At 47.7% G+C, this 14,756-nt stretch overlaps 1 pseudogene; it reads right to left on the minus strand.

The window, feature by feature from the left end:
* Window positions 1-7: 7 nt before the first annotated feature.
* Window positions 8-7,314, minus strand: LOC137157943 (trypsin-3-like; annotated as a pseudogene).
* Window positions 7,315-14,756: the final 7,442 nt, after the last annotated feature.

A 14,756-nucleotide genomic window follows, 5' to 3' on the forward strand; every position in this document is an offset into this window, starting at 1 on the left:
TTCCAGGAGCGGGACAACTGGTAGGCAGGCTGATTGTATTCATTGTGTTGAGTTGAGCGGGCTCATCCAACTCCAGAAGCATGAAATGGTTGTCATGAGGCTTGGGGTTATACTGAGGGTGCATGTAAAGGCAGATTCTTGGATTCCATTATCTGCTCTGTGCCTTCGTTCACCTTTAGATTATAATCCCCCCAGACGCACCTGCAGTGAGCTACATGGAGAGAGGCCACAGGAAAAGATCAATGAATGTGCTTCAGCAGAGAGTTGGGCCAATCATAGAGTTTTCAGTGTTGAGGTAGCCTCCAAGACCTTGTCAACTTGGTTCCCCAAGAACTCCGTTCTGATCTCCGATCATCCAATCTTAGTTCTTTCTTGGCCTCCACTTAAACTCCATAAGTTAATCAGACTTGCGTGTGAGGGATGGGTGCAGGGCATACCCCAAATCCATACAATTATACAAATATTGGTACCTTGTATACAAGTTTAACCCTCTTCTGATACATACGTCCTCCATTTTACATTGTCTCATGCACTTTATGGTTGGTCCAGTTATTGTTCAGGCCCAGTTCATATACATCTCATGCCATGGGCGCCGGGTATGTAAGGCCAGGGAATGCTTGCTTTGCCTTTTCTTACAACCAGGCATGGTCCCATCCACACTCTGCCCCTTCGTGCTCTGTCCTGCTGGCATGGGCCTGGCAGCGGTGGCTCTGTCAACCGTTGCCTTTCCGCTGAAGCAGGCGGGGGCTAGAGTGCAGGTGGCTGCCCAGCCAGAGAGAGGGGCATCGCAACACCAGTGCAGACGGCCGCCTCCAGCTTCTCCAGGGCTGGGGCTGCTTAGCCTGCCCAGTGCTCAGGCCATCTGGCGCTCTGGTGCTGGGCTGGCCAGCCAAACCCATTGTGGGTTGGGGCAGGGGAGCGCTGGGGCGCAGGCTCTGGGGGTGCTTGGGTCACTCAGCACTGGTGCTGGGGTGCTCCACGGCACACACCCCACCCGGATCCGGAGAGCCTGGCTGGTCGAATGGGAGCTGTCCGGGCGGGGCTCTGATGGGAGAGGGTGGTGGATGGGGCTGGGCTTCAGGCAGAAGGGGCGGGGCCAGGGGATAGCCTCCCCAGCTAGACCGGCAGTTCTGACCACCTTGGTATCATGCTTTTTCTCCAAGCCACACGTACACAGCATATTTTAGTTAGTTTCTTCCTGTGTTTATTTGGTTTCCTCCCTGTCTGCATAGCCTCCTTACACACATTCTTAGCCACTGTTGCTGATATGATTTCTTGCTCCTGATTTCACACAGCTGAAATGAAGAGTTACAGTGAATTCATAGCAGATTTGTGGGACATTTTTGTGTTATCAAAGCTTGCCTTTTCACCAAAAGTCATGAATTCCGTGTCCTTGGCTTTTGGGTAGGGTGACCAGATGTCCCAATAATATCAGGATCATCCCTATATTAGGGGCTTTGTCTTATATAAGCAACTATATCCCCTTCCCCCCCACACCAAAAAAAAAAAAAAGAGTCCCGATTTTTCACACTTGCTACTTTTGGGACCCACTTAACATGGTTATTTTGACGTTTGCCTTATCCTGGATTCCTGTAGCCTGCTCAGACCTAGTTAAACCTATGTGTGAGCACTGAGAATTTCAGAGTCAAATCTGGGTCAAAGATTTCAATTTTTCCAACAAATCAAACAGTCGGGGGCAAAAGCTTGTTTCAATTATTGCGTAACATTTCTGATAATAAACTTACAGAGACTTTGAAAGAAAAAGTTGTCTCTAATGAAAAAAAAAATCAAAACATTTTGAAAATGTCGACATGAGACATTGCGATTATTTAAATGATTATTTATAGGTTTTAATTAGTTTTCCAAATAGAAAAAATAGACCAGATTCATCCTAATACGCCAAGAGAGTTAGGACAAAAGGAGGTGAGGGGAACAACATATCTATCTTCAGGACCGGCGGTAATGATAGAGCTTTAAAAAGTCAGCCCAAATTGCTTTACATTTTCGGGTGCGCCCATTCTGCGGAACGCCAGTCATTCAATTGCTGCCAGATCAGCCCTATCGCTGAGCGAAGCATCAATGTTTGGTGGGATTTGACTTTTCCATTTTTACAGGATTCGGTTTTTAGCGACCAGAGCTTCGTGTGGAACCAGGTTGCCTTGTCCCCAGGCAACCTCCAGCTGTCAGGAAATATATCTGAGGATGAAATGTAAAGGAGAGGGGCCACTGGAGGCGAATGGGGCTAAGGGCTGGGAAGGTGCAGCAGGAGGCTTGGGCATGGATGGGGGACACCAAGGGTTATCCCCATGCAGCACACTCTCTCCCTTCACCCCTCCTTTGACTTACCCAATCTGTTTGGTGCAGTGGGCAGCAGTTAGCACCCACTTCCGGTCTATCAGGCTCCCGCCACAGTAGTTTCGGCCGTTCCTGAGGAGAGCCACCTGGTAGGGCCGTGAGCCGATGGGGCAGGGTCCCCCCCCAATGATCCGCGGTTCCTCTCCCTCTGATGCTGCAATGGAGAGAAAGCATCCGCAGTAAGCGGAGTGACCATCAGCCATGGCCGTACAGATTAGCCAGTGGCAGGATGACCATGAGATGTTACTTGCACCCGGCTGTGCAAAAGAACAAGGCGATCGGAGGATGGACCTAGTGAGGTATTTCCGGCCATGATCGGGACACATTAATTCACCCATGTTCCAGAAAGAGGAATTCCAACTGGAACAGGTGTAGAGAAGGGTGCTAGAATGATTAGGGGGACGAAGTGCCGATCTTACAAGGGGAGGCGGAAAGAGCTCGGCTTGTTTTCACCTAAAACAAAGGCTGAAAAGGGATCTGATGGCTCTCTGTAAATGCAGCGGGGGAAAGAGCTAGAGGCAACATTGGCACACGAACAAATGGGGATAGAGTGGCCATAAATAAATCTAGGCTGAGAATGAGAAGATGGTTACTAAATATGGGAGGAGGGGGGTTGTGGAACAGGAGTGGGGGGCAAAAATACTCATTAGTTTGAAGATGGAACTCAATATGTTTATATGACAGAGTTGCCCCAGAATGATAATACGTTCCAGAATGATATTTGCCTTTTTTGTAGCTGCATCACATTGTTGACTCATTTTCAATTTGTGATCCACTGTCACCCACAGATCCTTTTCAGCAGTGTTGCCACCTAGCCAAATATTCCCTGTTTTGTAGTTGTGCGGTTGATTTTCCTTTCCTAAGTGAAGTACTTTGCAGTTGTCTTTACGGAATTTCATCTTGCTGAGTTCAGAGCAATTGTCTAATTTGTCAAGGTCATTTTGAATTCTAATCCTGTCCTCCAAAGTGCTTGCAACCCCTCCCAGCTTGGTGTCACCCACAAACTTTAGAAGTGTATTTTCCACTCCATTATGCAAATTATCAATGAAAATATTAAATATCCAGACACAGGACTGAGTTCTGTGGGACACCACTAGATACACACACCAAATTTGACAGTGAAACTTTGATAACTACTCTTTTAGTATGGTGTTTCAACCCGTTGTGCACCCACATTCTAGTAATTTCATCTAGACCACATTTCCCCAGTTTGCTTATGATCATGTCACATGGCACTGTGTCTAAAGCCTTTCTAAAATCAAGATATCTCTCATCCACTGCTTCCTCCCCTCTGCTAGGCCAGTAACCCTGTCAAAGAAGGAAATTAGGTTGGTTTGGCACGATTTGTTCTTGACAAATCCATGCTGGCTATTCCTCATAGCCCTATTGTCCTCTAGGTGCTTACAAATTGATTGTTTAAAAATTTGTTGCAGTATCTTTCCAGGTATCAAAGTTAGGCTGCCTGGTCTTTAATTTCCCGGGTCCTCTTCGTTCCCCCTTTTAAAGATAGGTACCATGTCTGCTCTTCTCCAGTCTCCTGGGACCTCATCTGTCCCCCCAGGAGTTCTCAAAGATAATTGCTACTGATTCTGAGATTGCTTCAGCTACTTCCTTAAGTTAAAATTCCTTAGAGTGAATTTCATCAGGCCCTGCTGACTGGAACACATCTAACTTAGCTAAATATTCTTTAATCTGTTTGTTAGAAATAATCAAACATGTTGTCCTGGGGGCGGATTGGGGAGATGGAACCCTTTATTGCCTGCTCGTTCCACCTCCACGCCACGAGTGAGCAATGAGGGGGTTACTTTACAATTCTTTTAACCATAGCAGTATGTGAATGTGTACATTTCCAGCAACTCCCCATACACCCTTATTTGGTTACATTGACCCCTATAAAATGAATATTAACAACTACATAATGAATTCAATTATACCCGCCCCTGTTTGTTATTTACAAGCTTACCATACAGAGGTCAGGCACATAACCTTAAAACCTATACATTTTACACTAACATTCTTTAAAGTAAAGGCATGCCAGGGGGAGGAAGAAGATAATGGTTTTTCCACCCACCAAGGCCTTGTACAGGAATGCCGATAAACGTATCCCCTGCCCAGATGGCAGGAAGGGAGGAGAAGAAGAGAGATAACAGACTCTAACTGAAATTCACAGAAACAAGATATGCCCTCACCATGACCCCATTCCCTGTAATTTAGGCCTGGCCATTTGTCCAGCTTTTAACTCTTTACTCTCCTACACTGTTCTTTCCCTATTTTGGCTTGCGTTCCTTCCCCTTTGTTGTTAGTATTAAATGTGTTGAGTATTTGGTGTCCATTAACTTTTTTAGTTACAACTGAAGCAAAATAGGCATTAAATAGCTCAGCTTTCTTGATGTCATCTGGCATTAGCTCTCCTTCCCTGCTAAGTAGAGGACGTACGCTTTCCTTCGTCTTGCTCCCAATGTATTTAAAGAACTTCTTTTTATTGCCTTTATGTCCTTTGCTAACTCATTTTGTGCCTTAGATCTTCTGATTTTGTTCCTACATGTTTGTGCTATTCTTTTGTTCTTTTCCTTAGCACTTTGTCCATATTTCCACTTTTTGTAGAACTCCTTTCTTATTTTCAGGTCATTTAAAGAGCTTCTGATGGAGCCATTTTGGCCTCCTCCTATTCTTCCTATCTTTCCTTCTCATTGGGATAGTTGGAGTGGTGCCTTTTATATTGTCTCCTTGAAAAACTGCCAGCTGTCCTGAACTCCTTTTTCCAGTAGATTTTCTTCCCATGGGATTTTACCTACCAGTTCTCTGAGTTTGTTAAAGTCTGTTTTTTGAAATCCATTGTCCTCATTATACTGCTTTCACTCCTTCCTTTCCTTAGAGTCATGAAATCTGTCATTTATCGTTTCATGATGACTTGCACCCAAATTGCCTTCCACCTTGAGATTTGCTGCCAATTTCCCCCTGTCAGTCAGAATCAAGTTTAACATACTCATAACTTCTGTGGATTGGGAACCTATAACCGTGTCTCTCAACCTTTCCAGACTACTGTATCCCTTTCAGGAGTCTGATTTGTCTTGCGTACTCCCAAGTTTCACCTCTCTTAAAAAGTACTTGCTTACAAAATGGGACATAAAAATACAGAAGTGTCCCAGCCCTCTATTACTTAAAAATTGCTGACTTTCTCATTTTTACCATATAATTATAAAATACATTATTTGGAATATCAATATTTTTCTTACATTTCAGTATATAGAGCAGTATAAACAACTCATTGTCTGTATGAAATTTTAGTTCCTACTGACTTTGCTAGTGCTTTTTATGTAGCCTATGTAAAACTAAGCAAATATCTAGATGCATTGATGTACCCCCTGGAAGACCTCTGTGTACCTCCAGGGGTACATGTACCCTGGTTGAGAACCACTGATCTATTACATACACTCACCATTGAGTTAAATTTGCTCGTTCCTTTTGCAACTTCCCATACCCATGTGTCCTTCATGAATGAACTTTAAAATCCTGGAATTTTTGTTTGTTTTTTTTCTCTGAGGATAAATGGAAGCTTAACACACTTCCCTTGGAGGGGAACGTTTTCTGCCACTGAGGGTTTATCTGTTTAGGCATGAAATGCTTTTTCCATCCAGAGTGTAGAACATGCATCATGGACTCCACTATCTCTTCCTCTGTGGTAGCATGTAGTCACATATCCCACATGTGAGGTGACACACTAGCTGAGAATGTTGATGTGGAAGTCAACCTTGGATTTGGTTTCTGGAGCATGGCCTTGGTGGGTCACATTTCAGATCTTGGCCAATGCATCATCCTACAATGATTTGACTTCCTGATGCGTGTTTTGGAAAGATTCCATTTAGTGATTTCCAAGAAAGAGAACAGGGAACGATAGGTCATTTTAACAATGTTCAAACCGTTCTCCAACCACTTTTTGAAGCGCTCTCGCGCCTTGGCAGCAGGAACTTGAAATTTTGCAAAGAAAAAGCCCTTGAGTCGGAGGTGCCCTGCACTATTCCCATGAAAATTCATCCAGATTTGGTCAAATTAAAAGCCTCCGGAAATCACAATTTACACATGCTCAATAGAATAGGGGGTTGGTCAGTGATCAGGGTTTCCTGGCTCTACCACAGCACAAATATTTAAAGGTGTCAAGCTTTTTAGAGTGGAACATTTTCCCATTGGAAAATGTCATTTTGCCAAAGTCAAAAATTTCCATGGGAACATGTTGATTGTGATGCAAATTTGTTAAAAAAAAAAAAAGATCAAAGTAAAACGGTCTCCTGTAGGGGTTGGGCTCCACAATCAAACTACATCTTCCATGATGCCTCACAACCTGGAACTCCCATGATGCACTAGCATCTCCACACCAAGAGGTGCATGGTGTTTCATGAGATAGGCAATCTGACCAGGGCATTGGACCTTATCCAAAAAGGCCATTTTGGTTTGTCTTATCAAAGTAATTTTTTGTTCACATTTGCTTTAAAGACTTAACATTATGTTACAAATGGTGCTATATAAAAGTTATATATTTTTATACCTGCTTTAAATTTAAAGCCATTGAAATCTCGATGAAAAAGACTTATTTTTCCACCCCAAAACACGTTTTATTCATTCATTCATTCGTGTCAGAATTCTTTCTTTTTGCCCTGATTTGAGACGAACACAGATTGTGAAATCATGGCTCCCTGCCAGCTCTACAAATAATAGAGAATAATCAGACACGAGGCCTGAATATATTAATTCCCTTTCGCAACCTTAGTGACGGGAATCAATAATGGGACTGCCAGGAAGGTGGCTTTTCATAACCAGCCACCCACCTTAAGCACCGTCTGGAAGACATTCCTGCCCTGAAATTGCAGAAACTTCTCACCCAACCCCACTTTGGGATCTCTTGTGACTTTTTTTCCTACCTGCTGCCCCAGCCACGAGCATTGCAATGATCAGCAGCTCCATGGTGGTTGTGGTGATGGATACGGTAGGAGTCTTCGCTGTCGTTATTGCACTGAAAGATATTGAAAAGGAATCGCTGGGCATAGGTGTCTTGAGGAGGATGGATGGTCTCGCGAATAAGGTGCTGACTTAGGATTTAAGGAAGCCAGGCTCTTTCCCAGACTCCCATGAGCAAGCAGTTTCTCTGTGCCTCAGCTATCCTGACTGTACATGAGGAGGAGAGCCCTGCCGTACTGGGGGAGGATAAATGTACTGTGGTAGTCTGATGGCAATGGGGGCCCACTCTCCCCCAGGGGCATTTTCCATGAAAAGATCTGATCTGTTGAGGGGGGAAAAACCTCAATCCAGATGAAAAAGATTTCCATGCGCTGCACTGAGCCCACCCCTCTCCTCCAAGCTCCGCTTCTAACGTATCACCCCAATAACAGATGCAAGCGCACCCCCCATAACCAGTCTACTAACAAAGAAATGAATAGATTTAAGGCACTGATCTGGCCCTCATCACGGTTCCATCTGAGCATCTCATCATCTTTACCGTACTTGGAGAGGTAGAGCAGGGCTATTATTCCCTTTGTACAGATGGGGAAACTGAGGCAGAGAGAGACTAAGCGATTGGGCCAAGGCCATACAGGAAGGCAGCGGCAGACCAGAGATTAGAAGCCATGTCTTCCGAGACCCAGCTGAGCAGCCGAACCGCCAAGCCCTCTGTCTATACTGAATGCCCTGTGCCATGCCCCACAATCCCCCGAATAACAGAGCAGTGTCCCCATGACATCCCATTGTCACTCCAAAACAGAGAGATGCCCTAAGTCTCCCCTTAATCCCCCAACAACAAAGCAATGCCCCCTGGTATCCCAGAATCACCCCAATGACAGAGTGATGCTCCCTGGCACCCATAATCAGTCCAATAACAGGACAATGCCCCAAGCCATCACTCTACGTCGCTCCCCAAACCACAGCCATCTCCTTCCCACCCTGCCGCATGACCCCCCACCCAGTCAGGCTTCCTGACAACCGGGGCTGGACTGTCCCTGCTTCACCTGTAGCTCCTGCTTGTGGCACCCGGGAGCGGAAGAGCCTCAGGCAGTTGTGTCTTGGACAAAGCCAGGAATCCTTTCTCTGGGGTGGGATACTTTATATGCCAGGGAAATGGGCTGTTCCTTGTGAGTCAATAAGTGATTGCCACGTCTGGGGAGCTGCCCCACATGTCGGCAACCAGGTGCCTCCCTCCACCCTCACACTCCTGGCTCTGGTACATCAGGTTTTGTGGAGCTGTGGGAGCAAGGCAGCCTTTGTTCCTGCCTCTCTCCTTCGCAGGGGCACGCAGCAGGAATTAGCCCTGGGAACGGTGCCTTCTCCATTGCTGAAAGTGACTCCCTGAGCCTGCCGCTCTGTCTGCTGCCACCAGAACAAGGGGGTGCAGAAATCGGCGAGGGGGCCAGAAAAGAGCCACGAAGGCTGGGGGGAGGAAGGGCCTGAGGGCTTGTCCTCACTTGAAATGCCACAGCAACAAATTGGCCCATTGGCGTATCCAATCCACCTCCCCAAGAGGCAGGAGCTGGGTGGATGGAGAATTCTTCCATTAAGTAATGCGGTCTACACCAGGGGTTAGGTGGGCTTCACTACGTCGCTTGGGGCTGTGGATTTTTGGATGGAAGCCTGGCTCTGAGACCTCTGCCCACCCTCCGAGCGATGTAGCTGGGTCAACTTAACTTTTTAGCATAGACCTGGCCTGTGCAGTGTGTGACTAAGAGTTTGATCTGCTTTGTTGTTCAAAGAGAAAAGCGAGAGGTGGCTCGCTCACGCTGTGTACATATCTTCACGGGGAGAAAATCCTGGGTGCTGATGGGCTCGTAAATGAAAGAGAACAAGAGCCAGTGGCTGGAAATTAAAGGCAGACACGTTCCAGTGAGGAACGAGACACTATTTCTTCCCAGTGCGGGTTGATTAACTGTTCCCTGATGGATTTGCCGTCATTGATGGCTTCCAATGCGGACCGGCTGCCGTTTTGGGAAAATGCTGGCAAATGCTGATTGGACTCAATACAGGGGGAAGTGGGAGAATGTCTCCAACATGTGGTATACAGGAGGCCAAAAGAGACGATCTCAAAGTCCCATCTGGCCTTAGAATCTATGAGTACATCTACCTTGCTATGAAAGGCCCTTGGTATGGCTATGGCTGGCTGAAAGGTTACAGGCTGTGGGCCAAACAGAGCCGGGGTGGGAAACACCACACAGGCATGGTGGGTGTCTCAGAGCCTGGGCTCCATCCTGAGCGGGAACGTCTACGTTGCTATTTCTAGCCCGGCAGCCCAAGGCCTGTGAGCCCAAGTCGATCTATCCAGGATCTGATACTTAATGCCGCACGTTTTGAACTGCAGTGTAGATGCACCTGACGACTCTGTGAGATCAAAGCCGATACAAGAACTTGTATTTTTCAGGCAAGGTGTAATTGAACTGTGGAACTCACTGCCACAGAAAGCTCTTGAAACCAAAACCATCACAAGATTCAAGAAGAGAGTGGAATAACAGGAATGATCACAGTTTGTGATTACAAGCAAATGAGTGGCTGGCACTATCAAACTTCCTCTTTCAGGGTTTGAATTTGTCTCTAATTATTAGAAAGCAGGGTGAGGATTAATGTGTGGTGGGGAGGGCAGATTATCTCCCTTCAGCCACTGCAGGGGGTCTCACATCTTCCACCGAGAGCTGTCAGTGATGAGATTCTAGACTAGATAGTGCGATTGTGTTTTTTTAAAATAAGCCTTGGATTCTCTTAATTTGTTTTCTGGTTTCAATCTGTTCATTAGATCCTTATCTGGACCTCATCACCATGGTATCTGGGCACCTCATGCTCTTTAATGCATTTATCCTTGCACACTCTGTTGCTCCCTTTGTTAGGGTTAGGGAGACCAAATAGCAAGTGTGGAAAATCAGGGCAATTCTTTTTCAGGAGGAGTGGGGCATAGCTGGGTACATAGGACAATCTTGTGATGATCCTGATAATATCAAAACATCCAGTTACCCTAGTTAGGGTGGGGAAGGGGATGATTTTCCCATCCCATGAGGCTGTTCAAGATTTCAAAGTTTCCGTGTCCCCAAAATCTTGCAAAATGTTGCCACCTGAGAAAAGAAAACCAAGACCATTTTGATTTGGGTCGGTTGAAACATTTCATTAACAAAAAATTCTAACGTGTTCATTTTGCTTTCACCTTTTAAACTCATTTAAATAAAAAAAAAGAAATTCAATCACATTTCAAAAGGGTTTCGAATACATCGAGCCAGGAAGTTTTGACAATATTACAACTTCCCCTGCTCAAAGTTTTTTTGAGCTGGGAACGTCACTGAAACACCTGTCCCATAAACAGTTTTGATGCCTTGGCATTTTAGGGAAGAGAAATTCCCATCCACTCTACCCATTTTACCGATAGGGAAATTGAGGCAGAGCGCGAGCCTGAATGCCTTGTTGAAAGTGTCACAGGTAGTTGGGTGTGGGTCAGGAATTGAATCAAGGCCTCCCACACTCCTGGATGATGCACAGCACTGAAATGTCCCTTCTCCATGCTTTTAAGGGGAACGCAAGTCACATTTTCAAGCTTTCCTTTGGAATCACAAGGGCTGGCAGTTTCCCTCTTGTTTTGATTCAGGCCAGTCACAAGACTTCAGCAGCTGGAGCTTGAAGCCTAGCACCAGCTATCAGGAGAGCTGGCAGCACTGCTTCTTGGGAATGTCTGCCGTACCCAGACGGGCTGGCTTGCCACATGTGGCAACTCCTCTGCGCTCCAGGCTGGTGTGAGGGCCTGTAATGACAGGACTATGCAGGTCTCTCTATGGGGCAGGAGCTGCTCTGAGTAACTGGCACATGTCTGGCTCCCCAGACTGGTGCTGTGCCACCCTGGTATCGACATTGCTATTGGCTGCTCGAGGGAAGGGTTAAGTTGGTTCTGCGTCTGGATGGCGCCTGGTGCTGGGATACTGGGATACTACCGTAATACACCTAATAACTGACAATGTACAGCACCTAGCACAAGGGGTTATGGTCTATGTCTGGGGCATCTAGCTGCTACCGTAATACACCTAATAAATAGTAATGTACAGTGAGTAGTGTAGTGGGGTCATGGCCTACATCTGAGGCTCCTAGGTGCTACCGTAATACATCTAATAAAATAATAACATACAGTGCGTCGCACAAATGGGGTCCTGATCCATTCTCCGATGTGCTCCCGTAATAGGAAATGCTGAGCACAGAGGGGTGGCCTAACTTCTGCCATTGAGAGGGTCTTATGCATCTATTTCCATTCATGCATGTCAGCTATGAGCACTCTCCTGGCATTAGACACTTAAGGCATTTTGTTCCCCATGGAACCCCAGTCGAGGCGCTCCCTGTTGACCAGTGGCTCTCATCTTGGATCTGGGGCCCACAGTTCAGTGCCCCCTCTACTTTCTGTGAAGAATGGATTTGAATGCGGGTTTTCTGTCTTCTACGAGAGCCCCTGCATCCTGACCAGCTTGCAAGATTCAACTCTGGCTCCCCACTCTCCGTAATCCATGGCACTAAGAAATGCAGCTCAGGGAAACAAAGGCTAAGTTTATTATCAAAGAACAGAGATTCAAGCGATAGAGAGTAAAATCTCAGGAAGCAAAGGTTACAGGAAAAACCAAATCATAGCTTGGTTCCTGGAGCCGAAACACAACTCACAAAACTTTCTCCCGTCTCCTGCAGGATGGCTTGCCCCATGTCCTTTCTCCAGCGTTTGCAGCCAGGTTGGCCGAGATCTCCTGTAGCCGGAAGGGGTGGTCCCCCTCTGAGGAGGACCCAGAGAGGGAGCCAGACCCACCCTGGCTGACAGAGGCCTGCCCCAGGGGAAGCCCTGACCAGAAGCAAGGGAGCGGGTCTAGGCTTTTAAAGGCCCCAGTGGCCCCACCTGACTGGAAGCAGGGGGGTGGAGCTAGGCCTTTAAGAGCCAGGCCGGTGAACTCAGTTGGGGAGAGACGGCCGAAGGGGAAGGACGTGTCTCCTCCTAAGCTCCTAGCTAAGGCTGGGCCGGGGAGCTGTGCTGAGAGGGAGTGGCCGGCCTTAAACCTAGCCTGGGGATCGACAGAGGTCTCCCCCAGGTACCCTACGGCCTGGGAGTTGGAGGAGGGCCCACCAGACGCCCCCACGGCCTGGGAGCCGGAAGAAGGCCCATCGGGGCTCCTCGCTGACTACGAGCCTGAGGAGAACCCCCCGGAGACACCCGGGGCCTGGGAGCCGGAAGCGGATCCGCCGGAGCAATACCGAGCCTGGGACCCCGAGAACTTACCGGCCCTGCCCGAGGCCTGGGGACCGCAGGACCTGGAAGAGCTGCCCTCTGAAGATGAGCCCATGGAGCTGCCCGAGCTGCCACCTGTGGAAAAGGAGGGCCTAGCAGGTCTACCACACCTCAGCGACCCAGAGGAGGCAGGTACCGGGGGTTTCGGGGAGGAAGAAGCCCAGGGATAGCCGCACGTTAGTGGCTGAGTCGGGGCAACCCGGGTGGCGTGTTGCGGTGGGAGCCCCGCCGACCCAGTGGCAAACGCCGTTGCCACTGCCAGGGCCCTGGGCTGGGAAGCAGTGGAGACGGGCGGGCCTGCGTCCCCCTCCCCCCTTCCCTGTCCTCCGTGAGAAAGCCTTCCCCGCCGGGCCGTTCCAGAGAGCGGCTTGCTGCCGTGCCAGCCCTGCCTGAGGGCCTGGCTTTAGACTGCTTGCCGTGCCAGCCCTGCCTGAGGGCCTGGCGCTAGGCTGCTTGCCCTGAGAAGGGCACAAGACTGCTCCCGGTGAGAGGTAGCCGGGAGGAGTGGTCCCCCTCTGAGGAGGACCCAGAGAGGGGAAAACCCGGACGCTGCTCCCTGGTTCTAGGGGCACGTCCACATCTCCCTTTCATAAGATCACACCGGCTGGCAGCTTCTCTTCACAGGTTGAAGGATGCCAGGGTGTTTCTCTGCACCTCCCCCACCCCAAATATACCACAACAGGGTTTTGATGATCACCTGAAAATAGGGTCCCGCTGTTTACTTGTTAGCATATATATATATATATATATATATATATATATATGGCAAGAATTGTATATATATATATATATAGCACGTATAGCTGGATAGAAAGCTGGATAGATCATCGGGGTCAACAGGTAGTGATCAACGGCTCAATGTCTAGTTGGCAGTTGGTAATAAGCGGAGTACCCCAGTGGTCAGTGCAGAGTGGTAGATACACTGGAAGGTAGGGACAGGATCCAGAGTAACCTAGGCTATGTCTACACTGACAGCGGCAAAGTCGCAGCCATGAGATGGACTTATCTGGATCGACTGAGCGGTCAGTGAAGACCCAGAATCCCGCACTTAGGATGAAAGAATCCCATGCACTGCTTCAGACCGGGGACCGACTGGCTAGGCAGCAGTTCTGTGGAAAGGAACCTGGGAGTTGCAGGGGACAGGAAGCTGGATATGAATCAACAGCGTGCTTTTCCATAAGTACATCTCACAATGATTAATCATGACCAGTGTGATGCAGACTTCTGGTAGAGAGACCTTCCATGACCTCTTCCATGTCTCTACGTCATTTGCTGCTGCTTCCATCTGCTCTTTGGTGTTGACATCAACTGTTCTGCCATCCCTGCTCAGGGTTGTTCTTAAGCTATCCCGGGGGTGACCGTCTTTCCTCACACCCCTTGGTTTCTGCTTGATGGCTTCACGTGCGTTGGCATCCAGAGACCATGCCCCAGATATGTCCCCCTTTTCTTCGGATTCCGGTGGAAACAAGCTGCTGGTTGCTGATTCCTCCCATCCCTTCATTAGCAAAGAAGTGTTTCCAACCAGTGCTCAGCCCTTATTTTCAAAGGTGACTAGTTTCCCGTCTTACGTTATGGTAGAACTCCGGCTCTTGCAGCCTTGTGTTTGTGTGACCCAAGGACCTCTAGAGGCTAACTGTCAAAATTTCTTTAAAATAAACAAAACTTGAGCACACATAAAAATAGCCAAAATCCAAACAAAACATTTTGATTTTGATGAAAGTGAAAGTTTCATTTGACACGGAACCTGTTTCTTCAATTCAGTGAAAAATTAAAACATTTTCATTTTGGGTCGAGCATGAAACAAAGCCCTTTCCTCCCCCCACCTTACAAAATTGCCAACAAACTGAAAACTCCATTATTTGCTTGTCTCTCTCCTACAGAAGAGGTAGTTAGGCTCCTAAATGCTGTGATGTCTAGGGGAGTTGGATGCCAAAATATCTTATGTTTCTGTGGGAGTTAGGTACTTAAATATCTTTCAATTCTATGGGAGTTAAGGCTGTAAATACCTTTTCAAGGGGAGTTAGAGCCTAATACCTTTGAGATCCAGGGGAGTTAGGCGCTCAATACCATGGAAGCTCTGGGCCTTAACCCAGGTAACCCAGCTTCCCGCATGGCGCATTCTAGCCAGGCCCAA

The sequence above is a fragment of the Emydura macquarii genome, unplaced genomic scaffold (assembly GCF_026122565.2).
Source record: "Emydura macquarii macquarii isolate MOO-44397 ecotype Brisbane River unplaced genomic scaffold, CSIRO-AGI_Emac_v2 contig_1635, whole genome shotgun sequence".
In the NCBI taxonomy this organism is placed as follows: Eukaryota; Metazoa; Chordata; order Testudines; family Chelidae; genus Emydura; species Emydura macquarii.